The following is a 13,880-nucleotide window of genomic DNA, read 5'->3' as shown; positions in this document are numbered from 1 at the left end:
CCATATCTGCCTGTGTGCCACCATGCTCACTGCCATGATGATAACGGACCAAGTCTCTGAAACTATAAGCAAGCTCTCAATTAAATGCCTTTTTTTTAAAATTTTTATTTTTAATTTAAGAGTTGCTTTGGTCGTCATGTCTCTTCAACAATAATAGAACAGTGATTAAGACAGGGAGTTTCTCACTCAATTGTATACAACCCACTTGCCAGCCCTTGACTCTTCTCTCTTTCACCAGGTTTTATGTAAGTCCTGCCTATTACCTGTTGCATAGGAATGCTGAGGGACTAAGTAAGGGCATGCTGGGAGACACCTGAGAGTGAGGTGTGACTGCTGACTTATTATTTCACTGAATCACATTTCAATTATAGGGTACCAGAGTCTCATCTTTCCCAGGATTAAGTCATCCTCTGACGTCATTCCCCTCCAGCTGTGAGCAACCAGGGTAGATGAAGAAGCTGGGATTTAGGGCTCAGACTGGAGGCCAGACTGAGCTACCTGCACTGGGAAAAGCATGGATCCAGTACAGCTCAGGGGTCTGCACTGGGGACAGGGATTTGATCTCTATGTCTGCCCTCAGCCAGCTTCCTTCCACTTGCAAAATAAATGTTCAGAGGTCAATGGAGCAAGGACACCTAGGGCTCAGCTACTATTAAGAATGACAAAAGCCTGCACAAGTCAACAGGCTTACAAATACAGTTCTGGCTATGAATTTTCAGATGAGAAAGTGTTAGAGCTACAAAGATAGAAGAGAAACATGAAGAGCAGGGAGAAGGAAAAAGAGATGACAGTGAAAAAAAGTAGAGGGAGGGAGTGATGGAGAGATGGGAAGAAGGATAAGAGGCAGAAGAGCTAGAGAATTCTTCCCTTGCTTTTCTGCTTAAATAAGAAGGGTTTCTCAAGAACCCAGGGCAGGAGCTAGCACGTTAGAAACCTACTGTTGGCCTACTGGCCCAGGCCTTTGAGTTTCAGATCCAACTTTGTGAACTAGCCCCACAGGACTAGTGTTGGGAAAGTCTCCACAGTAAGTACCACTCAAATGCTTCTTTTGCCTGTTTATGTTAACCAGATCCCCAAGGGCCCATTCAAATCCCAAGGGATGTCAGTCGTGTTTCATGTTTATAAACCTTACTGCTTGTGACGCCTCCCATGAAGCCATATCTAAAGAGAAACCTGTGACCCTTCCTGAGACTCTCCCACAACACATGCAGAAGCACCTACAATTAGTGTGGATCAAAATTGATATTCCTTCACTCATTATTTCATTCATTCATTGAATGAATGAATGAACAACAGGGTCTTACTGTGCAGCCCGGACTGGCCTTAAACATGCACTCCTCATGTCTGTGACTCTAGAGAGCTGGGATTTCAGGCATGGGCCACCAGACCTGGCTCTTATCATGCTGATGTTTAAATGTTATCACAGATTTAGAAAAAAAATAATGTTAAGAAGTAACTCAGCATGATTGACAAATACAAAATACAAAGTTGGTCAGTTGGCTATGGGCTCTTTGTAGCAATACAGTGTGAAAACACAGTGCTTTCGTGAGCCACAGTATGGCTACCTGTGTCCATCAACCATAGTATTAGGCAGGAAGCAGTGTATGCCATGCAGACCTCTTCAGCGAAGAACACACAGAGGGCCTTTACGAAGAGACTTTAAATGTAGAAGAAACAAAAGATGAATAAATGAGTTAAAAAAGAAAAAAACAACTTACTAGAGTGCTGGAAAGTTAGCTCGGTGGTTAATAGCATTTCCTGCTCATGCCAAAGATCGAGGCTAGGCTCCCAGAACCACATAGAATCTCTCAACTACCTGTAAACTCTGACCCAGGAGATCTGATGCTCTATTCTGATCTTCTTGGACACCAGGCAAGCATGCGGGCCACAAATATGTACGTGTGTAAAATACTCATGGACACAAAATAATAAAATTAATAAGCTAAAAACTATCTTGTAGAAATGTGGACTGATGATTAAAAAGGTGGAATGTTCTATACGTATAATTTACCTGAAAGAGATGCCATTTAAATCTCTAAAATAACAGACACCGGTCTTTAGTTTTTTTTCTCTTCAACACTATTTTCATCCCTCTTTCCAGATAATTTGCTGCTTCCACAGGAGGGAGAACTTTCTTATTGTGTCTGGACCCTGAATCAAGCCAACACGCAGCTACATAGTTCAGAATACAGCTTGACTAGGTCAAGTAGCAAAAAGCCAGCCAAGAGACACTCCCAGGCCCTGAGAAAACCGTACAGATCCAGACTTGGACTGCAGAGATCAGCGAAATCCCCTGGTGGGTGTTGTGTTTGCAATCAATAATACTCCACCCAAGCCCAGAGGCACCTGGTCAGAGTACGTATGTACTCTTTCAATTGCTTTGCCCTGGATGGCAACACGGACTGGAGTCTAATCAAGCTGACTTAGCTTAAGTAGAGACTCTGGGAAAAGAGATGAGACCAGTTCAAACAATAGTGCTGTGTCTAAAACTACAGCAACTTACCCTGAACCCACTCAAGGCCAATCTCTGTATGCTTGGATCTCAAATGCTTTAGATTATAAGATATATGCTTCACAAGCCCTCTTTGGATAGTGCTTCAAAGGGCAAAGGTCAAGGTGAGGTACTGTGTGCTATATACACTAGTAACTTCTAAAAAGTGAAAATGAAAACAAATCCTGGCTTGTCTTTGAAGATTTTAAGAGACATTTTCGTGTTTAAAACAAAAAAAGGCAAAATGCTGTCCTCTGAATGATCCTCGGATTATTCAATAGCAAAGGCCAAGGAATGCCAAGTTTATGATTAAAGCCCACAAATACAAAGGATAGCTACATGTTTTTTTATGTGTTTCAGACCTTTGAATCCTGCCAAAATAATGTACTCAGTAACCAGGAAGTCCTTGTACCATATTAGACACTGGGGAAGCTGAGAGCAAGGACACTCTCTGAAGGAGCCCCAGTCTGAGTTTATCTCCAAGTCATCTTTAAGATCCTATCACAACAGTTATTTTCAAAACATGCCAGTTCAGTCTTCACAAGACGGCCTGGAGAAGCCCAGAAAGACAGGCTGCTTCGGGTTCATAAGTCTTACAGTTGATGGAAGGAGATTCCACCAGATGACTCTACCCTTTCTTTCTAGGGTGTGAACAAGTGGCTGATGCTGTCAGCTTCCATACCTACAGAAGAAAGCACACTGTTCTCTCTCAGTAGGCATCTTCTCTCTCCAAGGTACAAATCACTAGCAGGTTGATGCTCATCTGCCTGGCCTCCATATCCCAGTCCCACCCCTTTACAAGGTATCCACCGGCGTTTTCTTTTTGCCTCTCCCCCTCCAGGGACAACTGCCCTCTTCCTTTTTTCATGGTAGCCTTTCTTCTTTGTGGTTCTGCCTTAGTGTTCCCCATCGGGACTTCATCAACGGAGGCTAGCACGCTTCCTCCCACTTATTCACTGATTGCCTAACTCAACTGGCTACAAGGTTGCATTAAGAACGGGTCTACATCCTCTTTGACTGACAGTCTGGTTGTATGAAAAGTTGTATTTGCTGGCTCCAGGGACACTTTCTGATACCCTAAGCTCTGAAGCTTTGTGTTCAACTGAATTTATTTAACTCCAAGTTCTGGAGATTCAAGGACATCATCTCTGCTCTGGTGATGACCGCACAGAAGAGGGAGAAAGAGAAAACACATCACCAAAGTTAGCAGAGACTGAGAGAGATGGCTACTACAGTCCCTGCCAAGGATGGGCCTTCTGTTGACTAGGGCTTCTTTCTTAAGATTTTATTTATTTATTATTCTGTGTGTGTGTGTGTGTGTGTGTGTGTGTGTGTGTGTGTGTGTGTTGTGTACTCATAGGATCCCTTGAAATAGAAGTTGCAGAGAATTATGAGTTGTGAGGCAAACTTAGACCCTTTGTAAGTACCCTTAACTGCCCCTAGACCCCACTTTTTAAAGGCCGTACTTTCCAATATTTGTACAAGGATAACCAAACTTCTAACACATCAGTGTTGAAGAAAAAATCATATCCAAACCACAGCTGTGATGGTTTGAGTCAGAACAATGCCCATAGGCTCCTATGGTTGAATGCTTAGTCATCAGAGAGTAGAACTATTTGAAAGGATTAGAAGGATTAGGAAGTGTGGCCTTGTTGGAGGAAGTGTGTCTCTGAGGGTGGGCTTTGAGGTTTCTAAAGCCTATGTCAGACCAGATTCATTCATTCATTCATTCATTCATTCATTCATTTCCTCCTCTCTCTCTCTCTCTCTCTCTCTCTCTCTCTCTCTCTCTCTCTCTCTCTCTTCCTCTCTCCCTCCTCCCTGTGGATCAGGATTTAGAACTCTCAGCTACTTCTCCAGCACCCTGTCTGCCTGTCATGCTCCCTTTCATGATGATAACGGATTAAGTCTCAGAACCTGTAAGCAAGCCCTCAATCATAAGAGCTGCTTTGGTCAATGGTGTCTCTTCACAGCAATAGAACACTGACTTAGACATGGTGTGTTGGATGCTAGGTAAGCTAGTCCTCAGGGCAGAACAAGGGTAGAATCCAGGCCTTTTGGCAATCCGAGTTGTTTTTGTTTGTTTTGTTTTTCTATATCTTGCTGGGTGTTTTTGTCTGCAACTGAGATATTACTCAGTATTGAAGGGGGTTGACAATCCTGGGTCAAATATGCAGCATAGGGCCTCAATAAAATGTTCATTCAATGTGGCCCAGTACAGAGTACAGGTCAGAACTCATATGCCAAGCTCTCAGGAGGCAGCTCTCAGAGCCACCATCTATGGGTTGGGAAACAAATTTACTCCTATTATTCTATTCCCATTTCTGTATCTATGAACAAGTGGATAGAAGATCTGCACACACTGCTTATAATGGGCAGGAGTCATGTGATTCTCTGGGAGGAAACTGAGGTACCAATAGATTTTGTGACTTAGGTAAGGTCATAAAGGCTGAGAGATGCAGATGCTAATTCTGGCACCTTGTTTCTACTCCAGATGCATCTGTCAGCTAAGCCTTCTACACCCATCCACACTGTGTCTGTGACTCCCAATCTTTCCTGGTTACAGAATGAAGCTTTATCTCAAACAACAATGGCAGCAGAACCGCCCCCCCCCCCACACACACACACCGGCACCCACAAGCACACTTTCTTGAATACATTACTACAAAATATATACATAAGCAATGTAGCACCACAACACGAGACACATTTAGAGTAGCATTTTGAAGATAATCTCATGACAATAAGCCCAAACTGTAGTTTGTTACGTCCCAAAATATGTGTAAGAAAGTTCATGCCACAAGTTGGCTTTACCAGACAGATGTATATTTCACAAAATGCTTATTTTGTTGAGTTCCAGGGACACAACGGAAGGCTATCAAGCAAATGTGGCTAATTCTTCATTTAAAAGCAGAAACAGCACTGAAGACTTTCTGTGAGTCAGAAGACTTCTCAAGACTGAAATCTGTTAGAAATTCTTTTCATTTAAAAGTGTTATTTATTAATTTTTTTTTTAACCCCATGGTTCAGGTTTTAATTTTGTGGATGGGTCAAGGGAAATACCTGGCCATTCACGAGCTGACAGATATATCACCTCCCTTCCACAGACTTCAGGGACCAGTTCACTTCACCCCTGGTGGGGGCTCGCCTATAGGAGGGGGCTTGTCTCCCACCACCTGGGTGTGATCTACTCCTCTCGGGCTGCAGCCTCTGTCTGGAAGCCAATGATACTTTCCCCACTATTTCCAAATTCAGCTCCCCTGTGCCCCGCATCTGCTCTTTCTGGGGATGTAGATCAACTCGCCGGTCCTGGAATCTCCCCTTAAGCAGCCCCCCTCATGTTTCCGGTCTACCATCTCGACCACTCACCCCCTTCTCCTCCGGGGGGGTCCCTCCCTTCTCCTCCGGGGGGGGTCCCTCCCTTTCATCCGGGGTGTCCACTGAACACTCTTCTCCCTCCCAGATCCGTCCTCTCCTTTTTGGGTCCCCATCCCAGGTGTCCTCTGTAAAACAGGGTTCTCCTACCTCCAGAATCTGTGCTCTCGGTTTTGGGTCCCTACCCTGATGCCTTCTGCACAGCTCGGCTTCGGTCTCTCTTCCCCGCGCTCGGGGTGCGCTGGCCACCAGTGTCTCTCCACGCGTCCTAGGACAGCTGTCTGGTGGCGATCCTTGTGTGCCAGGCCTGGCTGTGGCCTGGGCGGTGGCGGGAGTACTCAAGCGCAGTGGGGCCGGGGTCTAGGGGACCCAGCCGACTGTGGAGCGTTGGCGGCGGCGGCTCGGCAGGCGGAGTGCAGCCGGCGCTGCTCCCGCCCTCGAGAACCCCCGCCGAGTCATTTGACCAAATAAGGACACACGCGCCGGGCGGCAGGCTGGGCGCGCTGGCCCAGAAAGAAGGGCGCGGTGGCGAGCGCCCCTCAGTCTCCGTTCGTCGCGTGTTCCCCTGCTGCAGCTGCCACGGACCCTTTGTTTGATTTGACCTTCCTTGCTTCCCGGTGTTTGGCGCACACTTTCAACCCTCGTTGCGCCCTGGTCTCTGCTCCAGGGGATCGTTGCAGTGCAATGCAGAGGCCTGTAGGGTGGAATGACGTGGGTTTACTATTCTCCCCAGGACTCTCCTCCTGGTTTTCTACTCTCACCAGGACTCTCCTGGTTTTCTACTCTCACCGGGACTCTCCTCCTGGTTGCCCAGTCCGGGCCTGGTCTCAGCCCGGTGAAAGTATGGATGGATCATTTGCAGATTGGGGGGAGGAAAGATGTATGCTCGGGCCACACATTGGCATGATAGTCTTCTGGACCGTCCCTTGCAGACATCTCTATTGTGGAATGAGCAGAACCAATGCCCTAAGGAATCGTTAATACTCTGTTCCACTAGGGAGCTCAATGAGAAAAGGTCCTATGCCCAACACTCAGGGCTAGAGAACCGCTGGACAGTCAGACAGTGGCTCCCTCCTGGCAGAAAGAAAGGGCAGGTCTCAATGTGTTCTTCACACTAAGCCACTGTCCTCTGCACAGAGCTGGCCCTTAGGGGCAGGAGACACTTTCAACATGGAGTTGGGAGGCATAGGTATACATATGCCTAGGAAAGGCAGCATCTGCTATTGAGCAGGTGGTGGTGCGCGTGCAGACACGAGATGCGCAGTGGCAATGAAAGCCTGCATTAGTGACTGCTCAGGGTTGTGATGGGAGAGAAGCAACTTCATTGAAGGATTCACTCGGGTGAAGGGTCTTTGAACGGATACAGCTGTCCATCCCAGAGATGACACGACCACTGAAGAATGTGAAGTGGCTGGTCACATCGCCTTCTCAGCCAGGAAGCAGGCAGAGCTGAGACCTAGTGCTCAGTTTACTTTACTGTTTTCATTCAGTCTGAGACCCTAGCTCTTGAGAGGTGCTGTTCACTTTTTTGGAGGGTCAGTCTTTTCTCCTCATTTAAGCCTCGCTGGAACCATCCTCAAAGATTCATCTAGAGGTGTGTTTCCTAGGTGATTCTACATCCAGCCAAATCGACAGTGAAGGACCATCACAAGGGGGTGGGGGGCAGCCCTCAAGGTAGCACGTTTTCCAGAGAAGGCAGGAAGAGCTGCGTCATCTCTGTGTTTTCTTCTGGCTGACACTTCCTGACTGATGCTCCCAGAGGATCTCGATGGTGGAAGCTCAGAACTTGAGAAGCAAGGGCATCAGGTCAGCTGTCACTCAGGGTTAGCTGTATCTTTCCTCTCCAAGGATCCTCAGCCCCTTTTGGTAAAGTCAGTTATCTCAATCAAGTGATAAGGACATTTGTTCTAGTTGAGGCGAGTGGATTTTTTTTTACCAGGGGAGATTTGCACTGTGTCTATTATATATCAAGGCCATGCAAGTTTCTTTAAGGATCAGAAATTCTGAACTGCCACTCACTCCAGTAATTTCCTAGGGTTAACACTTTCCTCAGAGGAAAATGGGCAAGTTGCAAGTGGACACAGGAAATCTGTTCCATTCCTGTCCCCATCTTCCAACAGAATTAGTTCCAATGCAGGTAGGGTACTCTAACTGAATTCCCACCGATGGTCGAGGTACGCTGTGTTTTAGATTCAAAGTAAAGTGTACAAAGACATATCAATAGCTTGGAGGCTATTAAAATTTACCTTTCTCTATGTAAAAGCTACAAATCGCAAAATGGTCTAGGTCACAGGTAGTGGGTCTTAAGGCCCAATCTTAAAATACAGGCTCAAAAAATAATGAATCATTGATTCTGCATTTATCCTTTTCCTGTTTTGCTTTACATTTGTTTAAATTTTATTTGTTTGGTTTTTTGTTTTGTTTTGTTTTTTCAAGATAGGGTCTCTCTGTGTAGCCTTGGCTGTCCTGGACTTGCTGTGTAGACCAGGCTGGTCTTGAACTCACAGCAATCCTCCTGCCTCTGCCTCCCAAGTGCTGAGATTAAAGGCATGTGCCACCACGCCCGGCTCTATTTGTTTAAATTTTATGAGTTATGCATTTGGTTTTATTCTTATTGGCATAATTAGTTATGTAAATTTTCTTGTAACTACTGCAGCTGTGAGATTATATTATGTTACTTTCTTAATTAAAAGTTCTGTGATTTATTTTTGCACTTTGCTTTTGACATTAGAGAACTATTAAATACCTCAATGGTATGTGGTCAGGAAAATTCAGTCATCAAAACAGACTTACCCATTTCTAAAGCAATGATGAGAAAAGAGAGATAAAGGGAGAAATTAATGAACTAAAAACAAGCAAACACAAAACAAAAACTAAACACAATTTGTTTGTATTTTGATCCCAGAACAAACTATTGGAAGAAGAAATTTTTATGAAAGAATCTGGGGAATCTTGGCATCGACAGGATATTTGATGATATTAATAAGTCAGTTTATTTTCTGTGTAATTACATATACATGCTGTTTTTCTTCCCTTTTAAACATTTTTACTTTTAAGAATCTTTCCCAAAGTATTGACTGGTGAAGTAACATGTCAGAGTTGACTCAAGATAAATTGAGGCAGAAGTAGATAGAGTCAACATGTATATGTAAAACAGTCTCATCCATAGATTTGATAGTAATTGACGCTCCATAGTAAATGTTGAAAATTCATCAGGCCTCTCTTCTCCCTTTGCAGTATTTGAAAAAAAAATCTCAGAACAAAAAAATAAAAAATGCACATACTACTGGTTTCCCCTTACTGGAAATTACCTTGTATGTACTTGTTCCTACTTGTACATACTTGTATGCAAAAGGATATGCACATGAGAGTAGTCACTGCAGAATTGATTGTAACACAAAATACTGAACTAGATCAAGTGTCCATCAGCAGGGGACTTCTTAAACACGGTGTGGTACATTTTCAAATTATTTAGGAGTATAGCTGTTTAAAATGTGGTAAGTTAAAAATGTAGCATGATCGCAAAGATATAGCATCCAAGAAAAATAAAACTAGAGGACATGTCTTAGATTGTAACCAATCATTTGCCTTTGTGAACAAAGAGGAGAAACAATACATTCTTGTATGTGACTAGGCCTGGGAGCCTGGGGGTAGAGGGGCAAGAGAGAAAGAAGACTATTTTTGATTGTATGTATTTTTATTTGTTTCTTGTGACATTCAAGGAATCCAAATGTGTTACTCATTAACATTTTTAAATATTTTAAAACTGAAGGTAGCACTTGTTCATTTAAGAAGAATAAGAAACTAATTGCTTAAAATTATACCAAGTCGAGGGAGATTTTGCTTAAACAGGAAGTTAGACAGCTTCTGGGTTTAATATCTACTTGTATGAACAAGTCAAAGACTAACCAATTTAAAAATAAAATTTACGAAACAGTCTGGATGCATGAACAGACCAGTCACTGAAAGATACCCTCTAATAATCTCTTTTTTGAATTAATTTTGAGCCATTTCTGAATTGCTGGCTTTGATTCATGTTGAATGAAACATTTTGGAAAATATAAACTCTGCTACAGAAGCATCACGCCCTGCATTCAGGCCTGTATCCGAGTGCCCTACCTGTGGTGAGATCTGTGACCTCAGGTCAGCCCTCAGGCGTCCTAGCTCTCCATTTACTTATTTGTAACATGACCTGATTTTATTTTATGACCTAATGTCGAATTTAAAGAATTATTGTGGCTGTCTTTAGTCTTTAGCACCCAGGACCAAATAGTACAGTGTTTAGCACATAGTAGTAGGTGTCCAGTAAACATTAGCTTTTATTTAAGAGTAAAGGGATAATGAATCCACGAATAAGAAGGAAATATGCTGCATTCTCATCAGGGGCCAGAGTAAGACTTGGCTCATGTTCAAAAAGTGGAAAATTCTCTTCTGGAGAGAAAAAGCTCTGTTCTAGATAACAGGCTAGTTCATCAAAGAAAAAGAAATTGGGATATGTTCTAATTCCCTAAGCAGGAAAAGCCACAGCAAGGGCAAGACGGGTTATTGAGTTCTCCAGTTTGTTCTGGTGGGCCTGGTGGGTAATTCTCTTACCGGTCAACACTCTCCTCCTGGGCCACACAGCTGCAGTGGCTGGAGGGGATGAGCCCCTAGCTGCATGTCTCAGGATGCACTGGGACCACGTGAGCGTGCAAGTCTTTCGGGAAGCAGGTCTCCAGGTGATCCCAAAGGGCTTCAAGTGACACAACTCCTAGGAATTCCAACTGGCTTTCTGGAAGAGGGGAGGGAGAGCCGAGGCACACTAAACAGAGCACTGCTGGGAACTCTAGAACCCAGTCTATTGCATCACATCCTCTGTCATAGAAGGAAACATAAAATTCACAAAATCAAAGGGTTCAATCTGTGGACCCGAGTGATCCAAACATTGACACACTGGATTAGCCTGAACCAGCATATAGACAGAGCATCTGGGCCAGGTGAATGCTACCACCTGGTGGCAAGCCACCTAGGGAGAGAGGCTGGCTATAGGGCCACTTGTGAGGACTAGACTGGGGTCACTTTCTTCTGATGTTGTTTATTCCATAGAGGCCAGGAGGACATCACCACCATGAAGAGAGGGAACGCACAAAGCAGGGCCGGGAAACAGACCTCGCTCTGTGGGTTTCAGTGACTAACCACCAGCACTGGAAAACTCTGAGAGCACGTTAGTCCCAATGAAGAGAGATTTTCCCACGTAGACATCCTTGTTCCGCCATGGGCAGGAAGCTGCCTGGATGATTCAGCCTTGATTCAGAGCTCATCTTCCAACTGCCTCATATGGCTGGAAGGTGAGTAAGTGTCTAGGATCAGAAAGCCAGGAGAAGCAACAGGAAGAGGGAGAGAGAGGGAGAGAGAGAGAGAGAGAGAGAGAGAGAGAGACAGAGAGAGACAGAGAGAGACAGAGAGAGACAGAGAGAGAGACAGAGAGAGAGAGAGACAGAGAGAGAGACAGAGACAGAGAGAGAGAGAGAGAGAGAGAGAGAGAGAGAGAGAGAGAGAGAGAGAGAGAGAGAGAGAGAGAGAACCATGCCCTCTCCACCTGAGGATCTGGAGGCAGGTGTCCGCATGCACCTAGATGACACAGAACCAGGTCCCAGGGTGGTGGCTCAGCAGGTTCTACATACTTTCTAAAAAGCACTCTGGCCTCGCTCAGCAGGCAAAGCAATGACTGACAGGGCACCAGTCTTCTCAGAACTCAGGCAAAGAGCAACTCCGAAGCCTTCCTCCCATAAAAGGGAGGAGCTTGGTTTTGTTAGAGCTCCTTTCTCCTGCTCCTAGAGCCTGGTATTCGGCTCAGTGTTCCACCTAAAGCCAACACTTCCTCTTTGCTCACACTCAGGATCTGCTTAGGAGAAGATGCTTGGCTCCCTGAGATGCAGTTTCCATATCCCATTTCTTTCTCTCTCTCTTTTTTACAAGCTTATTTAATGGATGCAAATAGTCAGTGTTTGAGGCCTCAAAACATGTCTGATTCCTAGCCAAACCCACAAATGACTCTATGATTCTGAGTTTTCCATGGGTGGTTAAAGCTTGCTTGGAACACTGGATGCAAGTTTCCACTGTGGCTTTGACAGGACACCGAGAAACACTCTGGTTGGGTGAACCACCAAGGGGAAGGAAAAAAACAAAAAAACAAAAAACAACCCCCAAATGCTGGCACCACAGTTCAGTACTGTCAGTGAATATTGGTCTCTTACTTGTGAGAGCTTTCCTGTGCAGACCCTGAAACCATGTGCTCCTTCCTGCTTTTTATTTGAAATCTTAAAGAGAAACAAAACTTGCTGCCACAACTCTGTTCTCTGCTCTCAGGCCTTTCCTGAAGAGACTTACTTAGCATTCAGCTTGCCTGTTTTATTCTTTCTTGCCCTGATCAATACACTGTTTCAAGGAAAACAGTTGCACATGTGGCCTCTGACCCTTCATCCTTGCATCCCTGCAAGGGGACAAGTCTGTGTTCCTGGGATGTTTGCTCAAGCCATACTAAAACTGTTTCCCTGTGTGAAGTAGCTTTATGAGTCAGCCTTGTAACTTTGAGATCGCCCCCCCCTCCCCCTCCTTCTCATTGGCAAACAATCTGAATGGTCTAAGAAGGGCTTTGGGCCAGTCTGTATAGAGGAGGGAGGGGCCTAAATTCAGGACCAGGAATTGTGGGGTGCTAGTAGCTGTCTGTCACTATCGAGAAAATTAGTTTGGCTCATGGTTTTGAGTGTTCTTGATTAGCTCCGTTTCATAGGCCTGTGCTGAGGCTGTATGCCAGCATGGTATGACGAAACCATGAAACTCAAGGCCAAGAAATGTGTCAGGGTCTGTGGTCTCCCATTCCCCTTCAAGGACATCCTCAGTCCTCTTGGAAGCACGGTTTACTTGTTATTGGGGTTTTTTTTTTTCATTTTAAGTTCTGGGGATCCAACCCAGATTTTGTATATGCTTAGAAAACAGTTTCTACTGAGCTGCAACTTAGTCTTGGAGACCAAAATTCTAACACTAGGCCTTAGGGGAATATAAAAGATTCAAGTACAGTAGCAGAGGTGTGTGTGACTTGGGTAAGTCCTACTTTCTCTTCTTTGAGAAGAGGTCTTTTCATAAGAGAGTTATCTTTTCTTCAATCCATTTTATGGTTAGGTTTCAACTGGAATATTTCTAGAATGCCCCCTCCATTGTGGCTAATTTTGCACCAAGAGAAAGTTAGCTATACATGTCCCAGTAAAAAAAAAAATTGAGGACAATCTTCCACCTAGTTTGGAAGATGCTTTAAAATTGGGCCTGGAAGTCATGTCAGAGCTTTCTGGAACAACCAAATTTCTTTTTATATCACCTCACTGGGGGGTTGACTGTTGGAACACCAGGAATACATTTCCTAATATGTGTGCTCTTCAACATTGTCTGTTAGTAATATTTGCCAGAAAACTAAAAATGAACAAATAATCAAACAAACTTTAGGCTATACTTACTATACAGATATTTTTGTAATTGTCTGCACAGGGAAGATGCTGGGCAATTAATGTACAACAGGAATGGATTGCTGATCTGCTTTGTGGGACAGCTCCAAGGGACTCCAGTGCAAATAACTGTCAGACATCTGAAACAGCTAGCAAGCTGTCCAACTCGAAAGGGACTCTATCTCCCCTGTCCTTTGTCATCCTTTCCACAACATATAGAATAAAGCAAGAAACCCTTCTCCCTACCACAGTTTCACTGAGGTTCGCATCTCTCTAATAGCACAAGCATGTATATGGGTCACTGTACAGGCAGGTGTATGATCCTAGGACAATAGCTCTGCCATAGCTTCACAAGGCCTCCTTAGACTGCTGGCAGAGGTGGGACATACAGAAGCCCTCACACCTCCCTGCACCCTACGTGTCTCATGATAAATTCACTTGGATTGAGAGACTCAAGTTGTGAACACTGACAAATGTAGACAGGACCAGGTTTACACCTCGCTTGATCGTGGCCCTCTGCACCTACAGATAACGTG

General features: G+C 44.5%; 1 protein-coding gene across 4 annotated transcripts in view; it reads right to left on the bottom strand.

The window, feature by feature from the left end:
• The window catches only part of FHL2 (four and a half LIM domains 2), a 94,649-nt gene that overhangs the window by 39,393 nt on the left and 41,376 nt on the right, over positions 1-13,880 (bottom strand). Inside the window, exon 1 of one of the 4 annotated variants that reach the window (XM_084754105.1) lies at positions 10,460-10,612. The exons of 2 other annotated variants lie outside the window; for them this stretch is intronic. The gene's annotated coding sequence lies outside the window, so the exon portion shown is untranslated. Of the gene's footprint in view, positions 1-6,016; positions 6,315-10,459; positions 10,613-13,880 lie in introns of those variants that run through there. One more of the 4 variants, XM_084754103.1, reaches the window with a different exon arrangement.

The sequence above is a fragment of the Acomys minous genome (assembly GCF_964271855.1).
Source record: "Acomys minous genome assembly, chromosome: 13".
NCBI lineage: Eukaryota > Metazoa > Chordata > Mammalia > Rodentia > Muridae > Acomys > Acomys minous.
The sequence above is the reverse complement of the archived record's forward strand: the minus strand, read 5'-3'. Positions and strand labels throughout refer to the sequence as shown.